Below are 20,547 nucleotides of genomic sequence, written 5' to 3' on the forward strand. Positions count from 1 at the left end.
AGTTACATATAACCAAAATTAAATTTGTACATTGTGTGCTAAGTTGTAAAGGACAAACAAATCTTTAATTATTATTAAATGAATCCTCAACTATTCTCCTCTTAATCAGTGTTCAAATCAGTTATCAAAATGACATACCAAAATCTTTATTCTGATTAACTTCTTAAAAATGCTACATCTTAATTTATAAGGCTCATTCAATATCAATGATATCAAGTAAAATTGGTATCAACATGGTGTGTGTGTGTGTGTGTACAAAAAGATCCAACAACTTCAAAAATGTGAAAAACGTTACTTCAGAAAAGACTTCCAGATTGAAATTCCATTTAAAAGCTGATAAACTCTAACTGTATTGAAGATCTAACATCATTATATGTAGGTCAACTCCTAATTCTCCTGATAATGCTGCATCTCTTCATGTCTTTTTCTCTAGGCACACCTAGTGACTTCGCCCAGCATCTAGGATTCTAGGCCATAATAAATTTTTAAATATAGTCAACTACCTCACAAAGGAGAGACTAAATTTAGGTCCATATTTATTAGCTTTAACTATGAAGGCTATGTGTCAACGTTCATGACTTATTACGAGTTCACTTCTAATATGTGGCCAGTTCAATCATTTGTAACCACCTTGTATTGTCCATTAATTGGGTCATTCTGTCATTCAAATAAAACCAGACAGAATGATGATTTGAATACCTTTAAACTGTAAAACTTCCAACAACTGAGAAACTCTTTGATGCAGATTTTTATAGGAGCCTTGAATAAATATTTGCTCCCATTTACTTGACACTTAAGTTCAAATTAACACTTCTTGATCAGCTGCCTCTTACTTCAATCTCCAACTATGAAAAATAAAAAGCCTCTGGCAGCCTAAGGAAGTTCTCTTTATTGACTAGAGCTGAATGATAATTCACCTCCTCAGCATCCTTGAGGACTCCAGAAACCTCTGAACCCAGGCATTATCAACAGGTTTCAGAATTGTGCCAGTTTGTGTCCCTGAATATTTAAAGCAACAGCTATACTAATACAAAACTTCTACAGCCTTTAAAGGACTCCTGTAATATTCTGTAGGTTTTTCTGATAGTAAATTTGGGGTCTAGCTTTTCTAACTTGCAGGGTCTCAAGGTGTCTGAGATCCCAAATCAACACAGGTGAAAGTTTTATACAGGTTGCTGAAGAGAACCTGTATTTAGCATTCAGCTGCTCTTAAAGGCCAATTGCAATACCTGGGGCATATTTCTAGCAATAGATTGAATTTAACTATATATTGTTTTGTTCAGCTAGTTTTTCTCCGGGCTTCAGTGATCCATTAACCTTTTTGTTTAAGATAGTAACATGGGGCTGCGTAATCAGATGGTGTTCTCTGTATTTTAGATATAGATGCAGTGCGTTTATTGCTGAAGGCAGCTTTAGCAAAGTCTATCCTATATTTTGCATGTTAATCAAGGTAGCAGGCAGACGTTGCTGTTAACTTTTACGAACCCAACAATGAACCAAGTATATTTATTACTGCCAATTTTGTTTCTAAATCCCTTCTTTGATTACTAAAACACTATAAGCATGTGTGCCCGTAGCTTTTTATGGAATCATTCAATTTGTATTATCCAAGGTGTGTCTTTTTTCCATTAAATAAAAATAGTCCAATTTCCAACTTTGCTAAAACATTAAAAATATGTTTAGACAGAAACACTCGGCAAACAATCCTAAAAGACTACCTTTTAAAAAGTGAGTACCTTCTCCCTTTTGGAAGCATTTGCATGCTAACTAAAAGTGCCTTTGTGGATATAGGAATGACCAGTCTCCCAATAAGTCAGACACCAGGGTCCATATCATGTATTCTACCTTTGTCCCAAAGATAAATTGGATGTAATAATCTTTAATTTTTTAATGTTTATTTAATTTTGAGTGGGGGGGGTGCAGAGAGAGGAGACAGAGGCAGGCTTAAAACTCTGAGCTGTCAGCACAGGGCCTGATGTAGGCCTCGAACACACGAACTGCAAGATCATGATCTGAGCCTTGAGACCAACTGATTGAGCCATGCAGGTGCCCCTGATTGTAATAATCTTTAAGTTCTGTATGCCATATTTCAAATTTTCCTTCAGCAAAGGGGCAGGGTAAAGAAAGAAGGTAGGAAACAAAGGCTAGCGCAATAAAAATGACCATAGACTTTTGAATTGATCTGTCTGGTTTTGAATACCACATATGTGTTCTTCAGCAAGCTCCTAAGTTCTTGGTTCTGAAATTTCCTTTTTCACATAATAGGGATAACTGTACTACTCCAGAAGGTAGATTGTGAGAATAAAATAAACTGCTGCAAATGAAGCAAACCAAATTAGTTTCTTCTCTCTGTGCCCCCCTCCCACCAGTCCCTCCCTGACCCCCCGCCCNATTTCATTGGGAAGTAATGCAATGTCAGATGAAATCCTGACACAAGTTGTCTAATGTGATGGACAGCTTCAGAGTTGGGTGCTTTGGGGGCATCAACAATGTAAAGGATGGCAGTTCTTTCCCTTCAGTTTTTATCTGTTTTTATACATGGTATGAGAGAAGGCAAGTGAGCAAAGTGTCAACTACTGGGGGGCCTGGAAATAGCAGAATGCATCCTAATTTCTGGAAAGAATGAAGAAAAATCACACATGAAAATTATCTTCTCTATTCATCCATTGTGCTAACAAACTATGAGATGCAGACTTTAAGGTCTGGTTCTTTCAAAGTATGGCATTAACTTTTTCAAAATATTTCTGCGTATATATATTATAATCAGTGAAGTTTGTTTTTGACAAGGTCTTCCTCATAATTTAGAGTGGTTTTAAGCATAGGTATTAGAATAGAGCTTAGCTTTTAAAAATCCTAAGTACATAAAGACTTCTGGACTTAAATGTTTTTTCTGGAGCAATTTTTAAAGCAAATATTACATTGAGGTAAACCTTTATCAGTGTAATACATATTTAAATATTTGCCATTTTTCCTTTTAGCAGATTGTTTGACTAAAATAAGTTGTGGTGGTATTAAAATATCAACTCCAATGAGAAATTAGCTTATAAAACGTATTGATAAAGATATTTTCCTGGATAAATAGTACTGATAAGTTAATATTGTATCCCCTACTCATACCTCATGAATTTCCTATAGGAATATGAAAATTGTATGTTTGAATTCATAAGCCACTCTATATTTTGTACAGAATAGATTTTCTTTCTATTATAGGGGAAAATGACTAAGAACCAAATTCTGACCAAGCTTTTAACTATAAAACTTTAATAAAATCTCATTAGAATAAAGATTTATTATGATTTTTTCAAGGATCTAGTATACAAAATATCTTTTATACTGGGGTAAATATATCATTTGGGGGTGATCTGGATATCCATCTTGATTAACTGAGTAATAGAAAAAGAATTATATGTGCACCTGACAAAACTTTTATTAAAAGCCAGCCTTTATATTCTGAAATAAAGTTAAAAATTGACAACATTAAAGGAAGTATCCAGTATCTGTCCTGAATTCCATATTCTAATTGCATATTAATATATAATTATAGGTTATAGGAAGCCATCCTCAATCCAGTGTATTGTGTATTTGTTGAATTTGTACTATGGGGCAGGCTGTTGCTAGGTGAAGATTCAAGGATGATCCAAATCCTTGGACACAAATCCAAACTGTCTATAACTGTACTTTTTCAGTGTTTAGTCTTGCTTGATAAAGTTGCAAGTGTGAATAAACATGAATAAGCTTTTTGATATATTTTTTTTTCTTTTCCAGGCCATTGGATTGGGAATAAAGAACAAAACTATCTTCATCAGAGAATCGTTATCAAGAAAGACTACATGGTAAATGGTAAGTCAATCATTGCTTTCTACTACCCCACCGGATAGAGGTAAGAGAATTACTTATTCATTAATGCAATTAATATTTGAGAGTCTTATAAACAGAACAGAATGATTGCATTCTTAGAATGCATTTATATCTCCGATAACATGATGAAATTGTTTAAGCATGAAATGGATTTGACAGCAGAGAGCCTTATTTCCTTTTCAAACAAGCAATAAAATCTGTTCTATTTATTTGTAGTAAAACTCCTTAGAATGCTGTAATCATAATCCAAATACAGACTCAAAATTCAAATGAAAAAGTGTTCTTAGATTTCTTTTGTTTTAACATGAGCACTGCAGAATCCAGCCCAATTTATACTCCTCTGGACACAAAAATCCCTGTATTCTATGTGCAGTGACCTCTGATGTTGAACATGTGGAGTTAGGCTCACCCTCACAGACTGGGGAGAGAGTCTTCCACAAGATGGCTCCTATTTCCTCCACCAGCAAAAAAGTGGGGATTCCCAGAAGCCACCCTCCCTTCTGATTAACAGACAATGAATTCAGAGGTACCTAATAGCCCTTCAGGTTGGATAATTCACTAGATGAATTTATAGGGCTCAGGAAAACTATACATAATATTCTAGTTTTATTGTAGCAAAAAGGCTACACAGTGGAACCAGTCAAAAGGAGAGATTGGTAATGTAATGTCTAAGAATGTCCCAAATGTGGTACTTGCATTGCCCTCTCCCATGGGTTTCGGCGAGGTCACCTTCCCAGAAGGTTGATCACACTGATGTGTAAAAGCATGCCCAAAGTATTGTCACATGGAGAAGCTCTCCATAGCTTCAGGTGTCCTGAGCTTTAACTGTGGTTTCGTTACACAGTCATAATTAATCGAATTATCGATCATGAGGTTGACCTTCATCTCTCCCTCTCTTCTTCAGAGATTGTATCTATATCATGTGTCTCAAAGTTCTAATGTTTGGTGCTTCTCGCATGGCCGGCTACCATCCTGAGTGATCTACATCTTTGTGCAAATTATCTAAGGGCCCATTTTGAGTCCCATCACTAGTGGAGACTCTTAGGGTCTACCGTTAATAGCAAAGACTCTACACTCACTGGGGAAATGCCAAACAGGGAGAGGCTGCCTCCCAGAAGTGAGAGGTAAAGGACAGCTAAATTATCATGAATAGTATCACATTTAGTAATTGATTCTACAAACCCAAATAGCCTCATTCTCAAAGAAATGTTCAAATTGTTTCTGGAGCTGTTCTCTGCATCTCCCACCCTCCCTATTCCCCCAGTTCCTCTTGATTCTGTAACACTGCCTTCCCTGACTGCAGAATAGCTGCTTTGGTTCTTTTTCCCTATTTTCTGGCCAAATATCCATAGCCTTCTAATTTGTTTTCTGTCACTCAGATCTCTTCAAACAGGCAAGTATTTTGCTACCAGAAGGAAATTGTTCTTGTTTCCTCAAAAATCCTTAGTATCTCTTTATTGACACACAAAATGTCAGACTTTTCTTCTTTGAAAGTTGTTTGATCAATCCATAAACAGAACACTTTAAATATGTTTATTCTACGTCTTCAGCCTCTAAATGTTATTAATACAAGGTAGATATTCATCCTGCCTTAAAGTTAATTTGGTTATATATATATATATACACACACACACACACACATATGTATATACACACACACACAACCATATAATATATTCAGTATACTGAATATTTGTTTTATTCACCTTGACATCTAATACTTCATGGATATATTACATGTGTGTCTATAATAGTGTCTGGCTCATAAGCCACGTGGATATATTACATGTGTGTCTTATTGTACAGGTCTTCAGTGCACAAATTTCAAAAGGACCAAATATCTTTTAATTTCACTAATTAGGGGCATTTGTTAAGAGTCACCACAATATAGGATCTATAAACATAGGTAGATGATTCAGATACTAAGCAGCCAGAATTATGAAGGTACAATCAATCCATAGCTATTACTATAATCATTAATATATGTCCATGTTTCCGCATATATGGGTCAAAATATAAAGCTTCACTTCAACTTTTCCTTGAACTTTTACATATTTTCCCCCTTTATCATTGGAAAGCCCAAAGTTTTATCACNTATATATGGGTCAAAATATAAAGCTTCACTTAGTTCAACTTTTCCTTGAACTTTTACATATTTTCCCCCTTTATCATTGGAAAGCCCAAAGTTTTATCACTTCCTGTGTCTAGGGGCAAGCTGAATGGTGCCCATTCTTCCTTATGGTATGTTTCTGTAACCTATGCATCAAATGATACAGTTAATCAATACCGACAAATCAAAATGTAATTGTAGAAGGGAAATACAAAATTTCAATCATGCAAAAAAAAAAAAAAACCAACAGAAATTATAACTTGTTTATGATACTGGTCATGAGAGCTTGCCGGTTTTTATGTTCTCTTCTATGTCTTTTTGCCTTTACTCAACATCTAAACTGGTCAAGGTCTTTTAACCAATGAGTCTTGGGACATTATGCTTTTAATAAGGTCTCAAAACTTTGTGATCACCTTTTAACAGTGGGTATTACTGTACAAGTAGGCATGCCAGTGAATCATCTAGAATTCTCCCTATTCTTTGATTGGTGTAATAGCGTTAGATTTTCCCCTGATTGTCAAGATCAAGCACTGTAGTGACCTTGACTTTTTTTGTTGTTGAGCCATTGTAAAGAGAAACTAAAAGTTGGCATGTGGTCTCTGATAAAAAGGTACCTCTCCCCTGAAATAAATGGTGGAGTTTTTTAAACTGTAACATCCCCACCCAGTATTGGGTCAGAATTTAAAAAAAAAGGGGGGAGGGGAGCAAAAACCATTTTAAAAAAGAGGCCAGTGCTTTACAAACCAATATATTGGAAAAGAGATCTTGAGATCCAGCTGGCATCTATAGATCCTTGTGTGAGTAGCTCTTGATAAATCCAAACTAAGATTCTGCCTCCAGGAATTATTAGATCCCTTCATTATTATATGCAGAAGTGTTTGATACTATAATATTATTTAGTATTCATTCTTTGATTTCTGTTCTGGAAACCACTTTTTAGAAAACCACTGGTCCCAGCTTCTTCAGCTAGAAATTTCAATCTGTTACTTATACTGAAACCATATGGAAAACTTCATCTCAATCTGGATTCAATTCTTTTTTAATCCCACGTGTTTCTTAGATGGTTGGCAATTTAGAAAATCCCTATAACTCTTCGAGAATTAAAGACTTCTATAAAGCTCCTCAGGCTACTTGGTTACCTAAATCTAATCTGAGTCTACGGGACTGTAGATTATGCATTTGCTATAGGGACTTTCCCTCCCATGGAATCCATTTGGATGGTGTATTTCTGCATATCCAATCAACGCAAGAAAAGAGTGGTCCCTTCAGGAAAAAAAGAACTTAGTTGCCAAGAATGCATTATGGAGTGTTGGAAATAACACTTCAATGTAATTCTCAGTCTCTCACCTGATAAATATCCAAATCTTCACATAGGAGACCTTATGAAGCTGCAAATCACATTTCAGGTGCCTTTGGGAACAAACTGGCAGAGGTATTTTCCTAAAGTATTCTTGGTCTACATCAAAAGTATCCTTGTTCAGTAAATGTTACAAAGATACTTTTAGAATAGGTCTAAGAATGTTCTATGTTTGTGACTGTTAATGTTAAGAATTTAGGTATTTTGGTTTCTTCTTTATGATTATTCAACTATCTCATTCTGTGGTCATATAACTCATAATGGCTTTCAGAGCTTTGCCTTCAATGGGGAATTTATACCAGGTGGCCACAAGAAATGTGGTGAACCACCAAGCTGTTGCACACATGTGTACAATATTCCAGTATTGGATTGTTAACTGGTTTTTATTTTTCTAGTCCCAGTTACATCAAAGATCCACTTCCTTGAACTTCTAGTAATCTTCTGACCTATTCAAGCTGTCCAAAGTAAACTGATCTAGAGAATAAATGTATTGAGACTGGGTGCCTCACAGGGTTTACTGGAAGATAAGGGAATGGGGCTAAGGAAATAGGCAGGAAAAGTGAATGCTAGGTGCCAAAAAATAGTCTAAAATATCTTATAAAAATGGGTTATTTTTCTGTTGATAACCATCTGATGTCCTCAAAAGTGCCAACACCACTCAACACAGTATCACTTCATTAAACTGGGGGTTTGACATAGTTCTAGATCTTCTCCTGTTTTACTATGGTATTAATAGTCTTAATTCAAGAACAAAAGTGAAAAACGTGTCATTTACAATGGCTTGGGGGAGACTAGTTTCAAAGATAAAACTCAGTGCTTAATTTTACCATATGATAAAATATTACAGAAAATTAGGGAACATACCTTAATTTGAAGTAGAGAACAACCGTTTGAATGTAATCTGTTAATCTCTGTAGATAACATCTTCTCTTATATAATTAGGGAGCACCTAACAGGCTAGCTGATTTGATGTTTAAATACTTTTTAAACCCCCTTATGTAACTGCCTTGAGGAAAGTTCTAATACTACTTAATAATATGGCATGCTTTTCAATATTTCACTAGAATCACCTAAAACTCCAGAGAAATCATGTTCTTTATGGGTTCCATAAATGGTGTCATTTTTAAGAGCACAATTTCAAAAGGCACATATGAGAATATAGTGATATGACAAAATCTGTCTGGGATATTCAAACAGACACCTAAATCTCCAAGGGGCTGGGTAGAGGTCAACATTTATACAATATTTATAATAAAAAGCCCAAGAAACATCTTGCCACTATTACATTTCATGTACATCACTACATTATCCACCAGGAAGCTGACACTTTTACTAGCTGAGATATTATTGCTTCAAAATCAAGCTCAAAATCAAAAGCTTCTTTTCCTGCTTAGAACAGAATACCCTGCAAACACCATCAGCATATTTCAAGTTGTGGGCTGCTTTGTTCTGTTAGAAATCCTTCAATATTCAGGTGACATAAGCTAATTCTGTGAAATCAATGATAATTAGCTAACTGTTGCTAAATTACACACAACACAGACAAATTATCATAAAGGGGAGAACTTTTGGTTAGCATTTTAATAGTGTGGGGTATAAATGGTGGCTGTGTGGTGAGCCAGAAGGTAGAGTAAAAACTGCACTTGTTTGGAAGTTGGAAATGGGAATTTAGTTTCCAGTGTTCTTCTCACCCTTGTGATCTCGGCCACATGTGTACATGACTGTCAACTAGAAAGTACAGGTTAACCCTACTCAACTCTGGAGTATTATGCAAATGTAACTTGTTAAAGAAGCTGTACTAAAACTAGAATGGAAATTCGGAGTTCAAATTCCATGTTAGGAATATAGGAAATAATGGCGCAGAAGAGGTACCACCTAAATGTCTGTCATTGCAGACTGTGACCACTCCCAATTGAACAGAAATTTGGTTTTATTCACTGTTGAAGAGAATTATGCATCACTCACAAATGTAAAGATCAAAAAAATTTAAATCTCAGATTCTAACATACAAGACTCATGAAGTATGAGACATTATTGAAATTAAAGGCAAGAAATTACAGGTAAATGGCAGTGCAGGTAGGCAGGTCCAACAGCCTATCTTTTTATTTTTTTATTGAAAAAAGTCTGAGTTTATTTTGAGAGCAAGAAGGAGAGAGCAAGCAAGCGAGCACAAGCGGGGGGGGGGGTGGGGGGGCGGGAAGGGCAGAGAGGAGAAACAGAATCCCTAGCAGGCTCTGTACCATCAGCACAGAGCTTGATGTGGGGCTCAAACTCCTGAACCATGAGATCATGACCTGAGGAAGATCAGGAGTCTGATACTTAACCTACTGAGCCACCCAGTTGCCTCTATGCAGCCTATCTTTCCACATAGATATCAAATACATGAAGCAAAATCATCACAATCTTTGTCAGGTTCTGGCAAACAGAGTCTACAGCTACCAAGTGAATGGTTTTCTGGGGCTGGAACGGTAATGGGGCCCGTGAACTAGAGAGTGGTAGTGATTACATGACACTGTAAGTATACTACAGGCTACCGAATTGTGTATTTTTAAACTGTTAGAAATTTCATGTTCTACATCTTCATAACAATTGGTTATAATATGAAACAAACCTAAATAAGCGAACACATTAAATTCTGGCAAACTCGAAGTCCAAGTGGTCTTTCTAGGAAACTTTATCAATTATTTAAGGAAAGAAATTCCAAAATTAGTTTGTTTATCCAGAACTTATGTTAATATGTTAGCTTGACCTTGATGTCAATACTTGATATTAAAGGTTATTTGGAAAGGCTACCCCCAAGCACCCCTCCTTTAGTATATGGATTTTTTTGAGTCAAAAGGAATAGGAAACTAGCAGAATCATGGAAAGCTCTTTACTTCCCCCTCACTGCCTAAAAATACAGTAGAAGATTCCCCTTTGTTTAGTAAAAAAAAAAAAAAAAAAGCGGGGGATTTCCACTTTTAGAGTTCCCTGTGTCAGAGAGCTGCTCAGACAACTGTCACCTGAGAGACCACGTGCAAAGCAAGGCACTGATTATTTACCACATGTTTTCTTGTCTCTCCTTCCTCTCACTCCTCTCCCTGTCTAGAAACCCCAATCCCCTTTTACTTAACCTTATTATGTAAGCCTCAACCATCTGTCCACCCCCTTGAGCCACATTTTTCCTTGAACTCTCTCAATTAGTGTCCTACTTTGTTTTGTTAGTATCTGTCTTATCAGTTTGCTTCATGGGGCCCAGCACTGAGCCCAGAAAGTAAGCGAGATATTACTGTGTTCCCTGGCAATATTACAAAAGTACATCACAGACTAATTTCCCTCAGGAACATCTAAAAATCCTTAAAATATTATCAGAGGAAATGCAACAATATATACTGAGAATAATGTCCTGACGAAGTAGGCTTATCTCAAGAACAGCTTAACACTCAAAAATTATCGGACGGAGATTACCACGCTAACAGAGTAAAGGAACAAAATCACGCAACTTCAGTAATTTCAGAGAAAAGCACAGGAGAATTTGGAGCACAAAACTAGCGTCCTGAAAAGATATCCTAAGGCTGTGATGTAGGTGGCCTTGGTGTGTGTTCTCCGCTTCTAATTGTGAATGTGCACCTGTGGGGTAGGGGGTGGGGCACAGCAGCGTAAAGGCAGGAAAATGCTGGTGGGTAGCCACTGGAATGGATAGGAGACCTCGCAAGCAGAAGGAAAGCTACTAAGTTATGAATCCCAGGTACATAGATCCATCTTTTCACAGCTATCAGAGGCAGATTGGTATCTTACAAAAAACAGACCAAATGGGAGACCTTATAAAAGATAGTGACCAAATGCAGAGATGAGATGAAATAAAAATTAAAAGGAAGTTAAATGTTCTAATTACTATCTACTGTCTAGTATAAGCTTTGTCAAAAATACTTAAAATTGTTTTTGATTTTGATATGTGGGGTTGATATGAAAATACATTAATCATATTTCAAAGCAGCAATCAAGTAAACTATAAACTTATAATTCATCGGGTAAATGGCATTTGTTACTGTATTCATAAATTCAATGAATAACTCCAAGGCCACAGGTTGAAGAAAAGTTAACAACAATTACTATATCAATTCTAAAAAATAACAGTTTATACACAGACTTGACTTTTAAAAACATTTTAGTAACATCACAGATCAATTGTTGACAATCTCAGATATTAAGTTTGTCAATCATTCTTGCTAAGAATGATTCTGAAGGCTGAAGTGACAATTGATTAGAGTATATAAAAATTACATCTCTATGCTGTAAAGCATGAACTAATTTATAAGGCAAATATAGAGCTATCTCCATGTATGTATATGTTAAGACATGCATACATACACTAAGGCTTTATGCTTGCCTCTTAAAACATGTTGAGCTTGTTACTGCTTTTATTTTGGGGGGACAAACCTGTTTTGTATATATAGCTACATACGTACGGTACATAGTGTGTATATGTAACCTATGCATTGTACGTATACTCTATTGTGCCTATACATTCACTTATTCTGGCCTCTGTTATTTGTCATTCTTACCTTGGATCAAATACACAATATTTTCTATCACTTGATGTGACTCAAATATAATAGCTTTCAAATCCCCGTGAAAAGAAAAGCAGTTTACTATATAAACATTATCTGAGGTCAACTATATTATAAAAAAGAAAAAAGTGAAAAATTTATTGTTCCCTATAGCAATCTCAGCCATAAATCTCTGTTCTGGTAAATATCAGTGGTTCATATTAATAGATTTCAGTTAACCAGTGCTACAACCATTATATGTAAATTGATTACCTTTCTAATTGTCAAATTTCTTTATCTCCAGTACTTTCTCAGTAGAAGCCAAGCTAGGCTTAAACTCAAAATCCACGCTCTCTCACCAACTTCAAGTACTTATCCTCTTGTATTAACTCCATGTAAACCCATCGTTTGAGCTCCAGATTATTAGGGGACAAATTATCTTCCCACATTGTCATTCTAAAGGAATTTGTCAATTTTTAGACTTTGTTTTCCATTTGGTGAGATTATATGCATTTCTGCCTACAAAAGCAATGGGAATAGTCCTGAAATGCAAAGCTGAGATAACTTTAGTAAGTTGTAAAGGATATTGAAGGTCTAAAGGCATTGGTTATTTTCTTAATCTTAAAACCAGCAAATCTTTAATGTGCTTGGGCAGAGGGGCAGCAGCATGTGAGTTGTTTGCAACGACTGTCAGCTGATGATCAAAAGAAGGGTGAGAAGAAAGAAGTTTCCTATTTTAATAATCAAAACCTAATCTGTTTCCAACTGATAAAACATGTAGCATTGCATTTCAGAGTAACATAAACATGAAAATAACTATTATCATCCAAAGGCACATGGCCTCAACAGAGCAGAAAAAAGTCTCCAGTAGAGCTAAATGTAGTTAGGTTTTAAAAAATGGCAGTCTTCTGGCCACAAGAATTCCTTATATGTTAACTGAGAGTCTAGTGGCCAGCCTTCTAAATTGTGGTAGAGTGTGTGTTGTAAAGTTGACACACTGCTGACTGCTGCAAAATAAATATGCACAGCTTTCATTCATTAAAAATATGAAGTGTATTTCACCCCTTTGAAAATTCCTTTATGGTTCTATTATTACCTGTCTAAATAGTAGAAATCTGGCTAGGACAATTCAACAATCTTCTTGAACATCATTGTTCTGACAGTCTAGGAGTCACAGGCTTACATCGACAATACAGTCGCAATACATTGCGAATACGTATTACATGGCGTATTTGCAGCCACCTTGTTAACCCCATTTGACAGGTAAGGGAAAAAGTCAAGAAGTGTTAGTGTTCTACTTTAGGTCTCATATCTGGAAGCTGCCTATAGCTTCCTTTGTGGAGCATGTTAGAGCACTGCATTATCATAAAGGCCACTGAACGTATTGCATAAGTATTTTCAGGAGCTCATCAGAAAGCCTATAATGCGTCCATATGCCTGAGTATGTTAACTATGCCTCAGTATCAATACACTGGGAGAGCACCATATGGCTCTTTGATGGAATGTAATGGGAAATGACAGCCTTTTTGAAGATGCTCTATCACCATTTTCATGAATAATACATTAGAGTAACAGGTATAATCAGTGTCATTTAAGCCTGTGGCCTCCGGAGACACAACAGCAGCATGAGAACTGGTGATTTTTTCTGATGTTTTAAATGGGAATTTTATTTCAAATATTATTCTTCACTCTTTAAAACAAGGTTAAATTTTCTATGCAGAAATTTAAAAAATACAGTATTTTAGTAATTGAAGGTCAACTTGGTTTGTACTCCTTGATTCAAGTCTGGAAACTTAAAAAAAAGGCTTAAAGGTAGATATATTTTAAATATTTAAAATTTCACTTTATTACTCATTCACTGGGCAAGTGCTTCACAATGAGTTATTGATGTAAACTGTTAAAATCCTGACAGTCTTAATACTTCATAGCAGACATTAATCTGTTATAATAAGCCTTCCATGTAAAATACAATATAACTCTAATTTTAAAATTGAATCTATTTTCCCATTAATTGGTTCCAGCAAACACCTTTCAGAAATATGATGAAATTAGTATGATTAGATATTTTAACAGAAGAGTAAATAACCGTTTTTAACCTACATTTGCTTAACATGAATCATGGATTCTTTTTCTAAAAATGAGAAGAAGACTATTAGCCTCATAGCAAACTAGGTGCTAGCTAACGCAACCCTGAGAGCACAAATTGCTTTTAGTTTATATCGATTAGTCAGAAGAATGAAAGGAATGCTGGTTTTAAATGGGTATGCAAGCAATTTCTAAAGTTAATCCCGTGGGAGAAGAGTTGCTGTATTCTCATTTCTAGATTCCCCCACGATGCATAAAACAAGACTTTACATGTAATGTGCCTATAAATATTATTCCATTATATCACATTGAATGGAAAAGTAAGTGTATAATTTTTTAATTGGGGGGTATCCTACTTTCTGTGTATATTGAAACCTAGGTCATTATGATGGGTACTCTTGGTATTAGCATGTGGCTTAAAAGGCAGTATACTGCTATGTTCATTGTTCCAAATGGCATATTTTAACTAACTAGATCATGTAAAATAGATCACAGTATAGTAACCATTAAATCCATTCCGCAAGAGGACACTTTTCACCAAATAACTTGATATTTATCAATAAACTGGTAATAGATAATAGAAATCACTGGATGTATGGGTCATGTAGATCTTCTGGTCTCTCCCTTCCACCTAAATCTGAGTCCCTTTAAAATTTTTTTTAATGTTTAGTTTTGAGAGAGAGAGAACGAACGAACACGGGGAGGGGCAGAAAGAGGAGACATAGACTCTGAAGCAGCCTCCAGGCTCTGAGCTATCAGCACAGAGCCCGACACAGGGCTCAAACTCAAGAATGGTGAGATCATGACCTGGGCCAAAGTCAGACGTTTAATGGACTGAGCCACCCAGGTGCCCCATGAATCGCTCTTAAATACCCCTAAAAAGAGACCAGCTATTTGAACCTTGTTAGTGACTGTTGCTTTAAGTTATTGGTGGCAATTGGTTACAACAACAGTTGGAAGCCGGTATATCCTTTACTGTCCTACATCTATCTAAAACCACCTTTCTTTACATAATAGAATTTATCAGATCTAATGTTCATTAAATACATTTTATTTTCTACCTAATAAAGACCAGTGCTAGAAGTACAGCAAGAAAGTCAAAATAGAAATCATGTTTTTTCTCATCTAGCTCTTAATCTATGAAGTTCAACTTCCAAAGTATATTTGAGAGGCAATCTTGCCTCGCCGTCTCTAGTTCTCTACATCTCTATTGTCCTTGTGTTGTGGAGGCTACTGGGAAAAGCTTGAGGTAAAGATTGAGTTCTCTTAGGCTTGGTCGTACTGTTTGGCTGGAGTTGGAACATATTCAGGAAATACTTAGTGTCTATTGAGTAAATTAAGTCATCATTTATTAAGCATATAGTTCTAGATGTCACAGGTAACAATAGTGAGCTAAACACATCCTCTACTATCATGGAACTGTTTACTATCAACTTAAGTAATGTATTAATACTGGATGAGTTACTGTCTCAGATGTTCTAAAAAGTAAAACTCATTCCTTTTAGATAAGATAAAGACATTATGCCCGATGTTTTCAAATGTTGATTACATGGCAAAAACAGATGGGTAAATTTGTTATGGTATTGATTCATTTGATTAAATTTTGGTAGGCAATGAATTGGATTTTTCTCTCTACTGAAAAGCAACTTACTATTTTTAAATTTTCCTAATACTTTCGTTAAAGTATGTGTTACATTGAGGTCTTCAAAGTCTGTTTCATAAAACTTATCTATAAAAATATCACAAGAATTTCAAATTGTGAGGAACTCTCCATAAACTGTTTGTTTATATATACCTGTATATAAATAGTACACATATAGTATATAATAATTTTAATGTTTATTTTTGAGAGACAGATGTAGGGAATGAGGGGGAGACTGAGAATATGAAGCAGGCTCTGTCAGCACAGAGCCTGATGTGGGGCTCGAACTCTTAAACTGTGAGATCATCTCCTGAGCCCAAATGAAGAGTTGTACGCTTAACTGATGGAGCCACCCAGGTGCCCCATCATAAACTATTTTAAAACTGTGTGCCATACTTTTGTACTTTCCAGGATTAGTCTTACAATTTGACACTCAAAATAGATTTTTTTTCTGTTGGAAGTAAAGTAATATTTTTTTTTCTCAGAGCGTCCCAAAGTGGTGCTTGGTTGACAACTATAAACTTGGATTGAAACTAAGACATCAGTTGCTTAATGCTGCTCTGCCAGTAAATGATGGGATTGACCTTTACAAGCTCAGTTATATAACTTTTTATAACTTATAACAATTATGTTTAAGAATGTTGGATTCGATAATATCTAAGCAATACAATTAGAGACTATTTTCATAATAAATTTAGGCTTCTAAAATTTAACTTCTATTCTTATTCATTATCAGTCTGATATCTACTATTTTCTCCCATATGTTTTATTCAGTTTCCCTCATAACTGTGTCAAAGAAAATTAGAATTGGTGTTAATCTTGACACTGCCTATAGGTTTGTGAATACATTCCACAAGAGAAAAAAAGTTGAGATCAGTAATCTTGGAAATAGCATAGCACCATCCCAAACTACCCTGTATTTACCAATGCCATGGACCCACTGATCTTTTACCTCAAAGATTAATACTGCAATTTATCCCATCAATAGGTATTCTGATGCAAACATTTGAATAGATACACATTTGATAATTCAGTAGCCCAGGCAGATACAAAGGCTCTTATGGTAATAAATAATTCAGAGAGGCTAAAGATCCAGACAAGGTACAAGGAGAAAGAGAGCTTCTATTCTGTGGAGTATCTTCTAAGATTATGAGAATAATTGCAGCCACCTAATGTGGGATTAACAATTAACAACGAGATTGACACCTACCACTTTATTCTAATGACTCCTAGCATTAAACCAAAAGAGATGCTGAAATCACTGCTGACTGAAATGTCCTGAAATTTATGAATGAGCCAACTGCTGTTGCTCCTTAATATTTGTGTAAAAATGTTGCCAGAGACAAAACAACTGTTTAACCTATGAAGGTGTTTTTGATCTATTGATTCCTTAGTGTTAAAGAATCATCGTATTCAAGCCCAGAGCTAGGAAGAAATGCCAAAAAGATAATTTGACAATCAAATGATTAAAAATTTATTGCAAAATCACAAGGTTAAGGATATTAAGGCTAAGAATATAGCCTCCTTAGCACAACTGTGCTAAGTGTACCCTGTATTCCAGTAATTAATCTACTATGGAGATTGATTTTCACTAACAAGGGATAAACTTCTGCATCTCCATTACTGGTACTAAATTTGAGACTTGAATGCTGATTGGCACCTTGGATTCTCTAGATAAGTCTATTGCAATGTTAATCTGGAGAAGCTACAGTTTAAGACCTCACCCTAGTGGGTAGCTGGTCTCAAATATCCAAAATTTAGAAACAGCTGCAGGAATTTTTACAGGTTCTAAATTTGTAGCCACTTTATTCATTGGGTAGCTTAGAAAAATACTTGAGCAGTTATTAATACATTGCTGAACAATCAGAATACATGAAGGTGTCTGCAGAAAAATGGCCACCAATAGTTTGTATAATACTGTATGTAAACAAGTAAAAAAGAGGATGGATGAAAGAATAAAGCTCTATTAAAACTAGCCCTATGAATTTGGATTGTAAATCATATTTTGCTTCACTACATATGTATCTGTTAACAATCACAACTTAAAGTATCTGAGCAAAGCTGTGTTCTATTTAATGTTGTACTATAAATTTACTGTAGGGAAAGAAAGGTAAGATTTGTAGAAATTCTGCTTTAATATTCTCAAATTTATTTTCCTCTTAACATAACCTTTCTCGGGAAATTCTGAATCTGACTCCAAGAAAACCCCTCTCCTCTAAACCATATGGATTGAATAACTGAATCCCAGGCAAAGTAAGCAACTGGACAGGTGTTTCAAGTGGCTGGTGGTGGGTCAAATTAGCACCTGTAGGTGGCTCAGTTGGTTGCGTGTCCTACTTCAGCTCAGATCATGATCTCACAGTTCATGAGTTCAAGCGCCACATTGAGCACTGTGCTGACAGCTGAGAGCCTAGAACCTGCTTCACATTCTATGTTTCCCCCTCTCTCTGCCATATCCTGCTCATGTGCCCACGGGTGATCTTTCCCTCTGTCAAAAATAAATTAACATTAAAAAAGAACTTTTAAAAACATAGAATTTCAATAAGAAGCTTACATGAGTAAATACCCAGGCTCTTACACTTTTTCATGTGCACATGCGTGTGTGTATATGTGTACGTCATATAGTAAATCCTGGAATTTTCTCAAAGGTGGTATTAACTTTTTACCCACTTAATTATCATTACTCTAGAATATCTCTATCACCAGGTTTTTCTTTACATCTTGACTAGATAAAGAATGTGAAAAATTCAATAACTTATTTCCTCCATCTTTTTTTAAACCTCACCTTCTTGCTTAATATTTTCCTTTGACCTTTTGTGTATTTACTCTGTTCTCAGTGAATAGAGAAACAGAAATGTAGAGATTCTTAAGAATGAAACTCTGGAAAGGCATCTATTAGTTTTAGAGGCAGTGAAGTTACCAGTCTAAAGAAGGATGTTGTCACATAAGAGAGGCAGGAAGTGGTTAAAAGATCAACTTTGGATCAACATTTTCTATAGTAATAACAAAATCCATTAGTTGTAGGATTCCTAGTCAAAACATATATAATACAAAGATTTGTACAGTCTTTTAAAATTTGCTTAAATAGCTTAAATGAAATATACACATCTTAATTGTGTAGCTCAATGAATTTTGACAAATCTATACACCTATGCATTCACAACAGTATTCAAGATCTGCAACGGCTGTATCAACACAAACTTCCTTTCTTCTATTCCAAGTCAATTCCATATGGTCTTCACCCACAGCACAAAGGGACATATTTTTGTTACCATACATTACAGTTGTCTTTTCTAGAACTAGGTAGGAGTCATACTGCATATTATTCTTTGTGTTGGGTTCCTTACACTTGGTTTGCATAGATTCTTTGTTGTATAGATCAGTAGCTCATTGATTATGTTTTGAGTATTTGATTTTTGATTGCTGTTCAGGTCATTTCTAGTTGGGGGCTACTAAGAATAAAGATTGCACAAAATTCTAAGTTTATGTGGAGGGATGTTTCCATTTATCTTTGGTAAATACCACAGAGTGGGATTCCTGCGTCATGCGGTATGTGTATGTTGAACTTTTAAGAAACAGCTATGGTGTTTGATAAAATGAGTATGAAATTTTATATCTAGGACTGAAATGAGTGTTTATTTGTCTACATTCTTTCTTGTCTATCTCTTTTAACCACTTTAGTGGATGCAAAGTGTACCGTATTGTAGCTTTATCTTGTGTTTCCCTAATCAATGATGCTGAAAAACTCTTCATGTGCTATTCATCATTCAGATAGCCCTTAGGGAAGTCTATCTCCTTTCCTAATTAGAGTATGACTTTGACAGATACGTGTTGTGAATGTCTTCACTCAGTTTTTGGTTTGTCTTTTTTTTTTGTCTTCTAGCTTTGTCTTACTTAACAATGTATTTACAAGGGCCAGAGTTTGAAATTTTTAAAGAATATGTCAATTTTTCATTGTTCCTGTTCCCATTCACGCTTTGTAGTTTACCTAAGAAATCTTTGTCCTGAGTTCTCCAGAGTTTTATAGAAACTATAAAAGACAAGAATTTGTTTAAATGATGCAATACAGTCAAACTTCTGAAAATGAAAATTTAAATTGTTGAAAGAAGCTGATGAAAAATGAAAACTTTCATACCATGGAATAATGAAAAGTGGCAGTAAGAGTTTTGGTAACAACCACACTATCAAGGATCAATGGAGGTACATTCTTAAGTGTAACTGTAAATACAGATTTCTATAATGTGTGAATATAGCTGCTAAAAATATAGTTAAAATACTTTATCACACAAGCATATGCTGAGACTATTTCTTCCACTTGAACTTTGAATGTGACTATCAGAAATATTTAAAAAAGAATTTTCTAGGCATAGAAAAAAGATACCCAATAGAAATTAGAAACTTTACACAGAAACAGAGGGCCAGAAGTGGAAAAGATGTAGACAAATGTAATGTTTTTTCTTAATTATCAAGTAAATTAACTGAAATATACTGAAATTTAAAAAGTCATTAGAAGTAGTGAAAAATTTAAGGTACTTTGCTGATTTGGGGGCTGATAACCATTTCTCTGTACTTCTGCCTTTAATTCTGTAGTGATGCCACAGAATGATTTACTGAGTAAGTATGAAAAATAAAAAGTATTTTTAAAGTGTATTTCAATGGGCAAGCCATTTGAAAAATGTTACACAAAAGAAAAGTGTGCCGAGGGTTTTCGTATCCCCAGGCCTTCTCTTGATCTTGGGCTCTTCCGTCCGCTCTTGGTAAGAATGGCATATTCTATGTGTCAGGTCTCAGATTACATGTCATGTACATGGCATTTCTCACCACATAGATTTCTCTGCAATAGTATCTGCTGTAGCATTCTGGTAATTCCTACAACGTTGACTTCATATGCTTTTATAAAGGTATTGTTGTCTTATTAAATTCCCTTTTTCTCAAATAGTGTTCAAATTCCATTTTACTATATCCA

General features: G+C 35.3%; 1 long non-coding RNA gene across 2 annotated transcripts in view; it reads left to right on the forward strand.

The window, feature by feature from the left end:
- Window positions 1-20,547, forward strand: part of LOC144242692 (uncharacterized) — a 283,166-nt gene that overhangs the window by 3,179 nt on the left and 259,440 nt on the right. For both annotated transcript variants that reach the window (XR_013338425.1, XR_013338426.1), the window contains exon 2: window positions 3,766-3,840. This is a non-coding gene — a long non-coding RNA (uncharacterized LOC144242692). The remainder of the gene's footprint in view (window positions 1-3,765; window positions 3,841-20,547) is intronic.

Source organism: Crocuta crocuta, unplaced genomic scaffold (genome assembly GCF_008692635.1).
Source record: "Crocuta crocuta isolate KB4526 unplaced genomic scaffold, BGI_CrCroc_1.0 scaffold36, whole genome shotgun sequence".
Classification (NCBI taxonomy): Eukaryota; Metazoa; Chordata; class Mammalia; order Carnivora; family Hyaenidae; genus Crocuta; species Crocuta crocuta.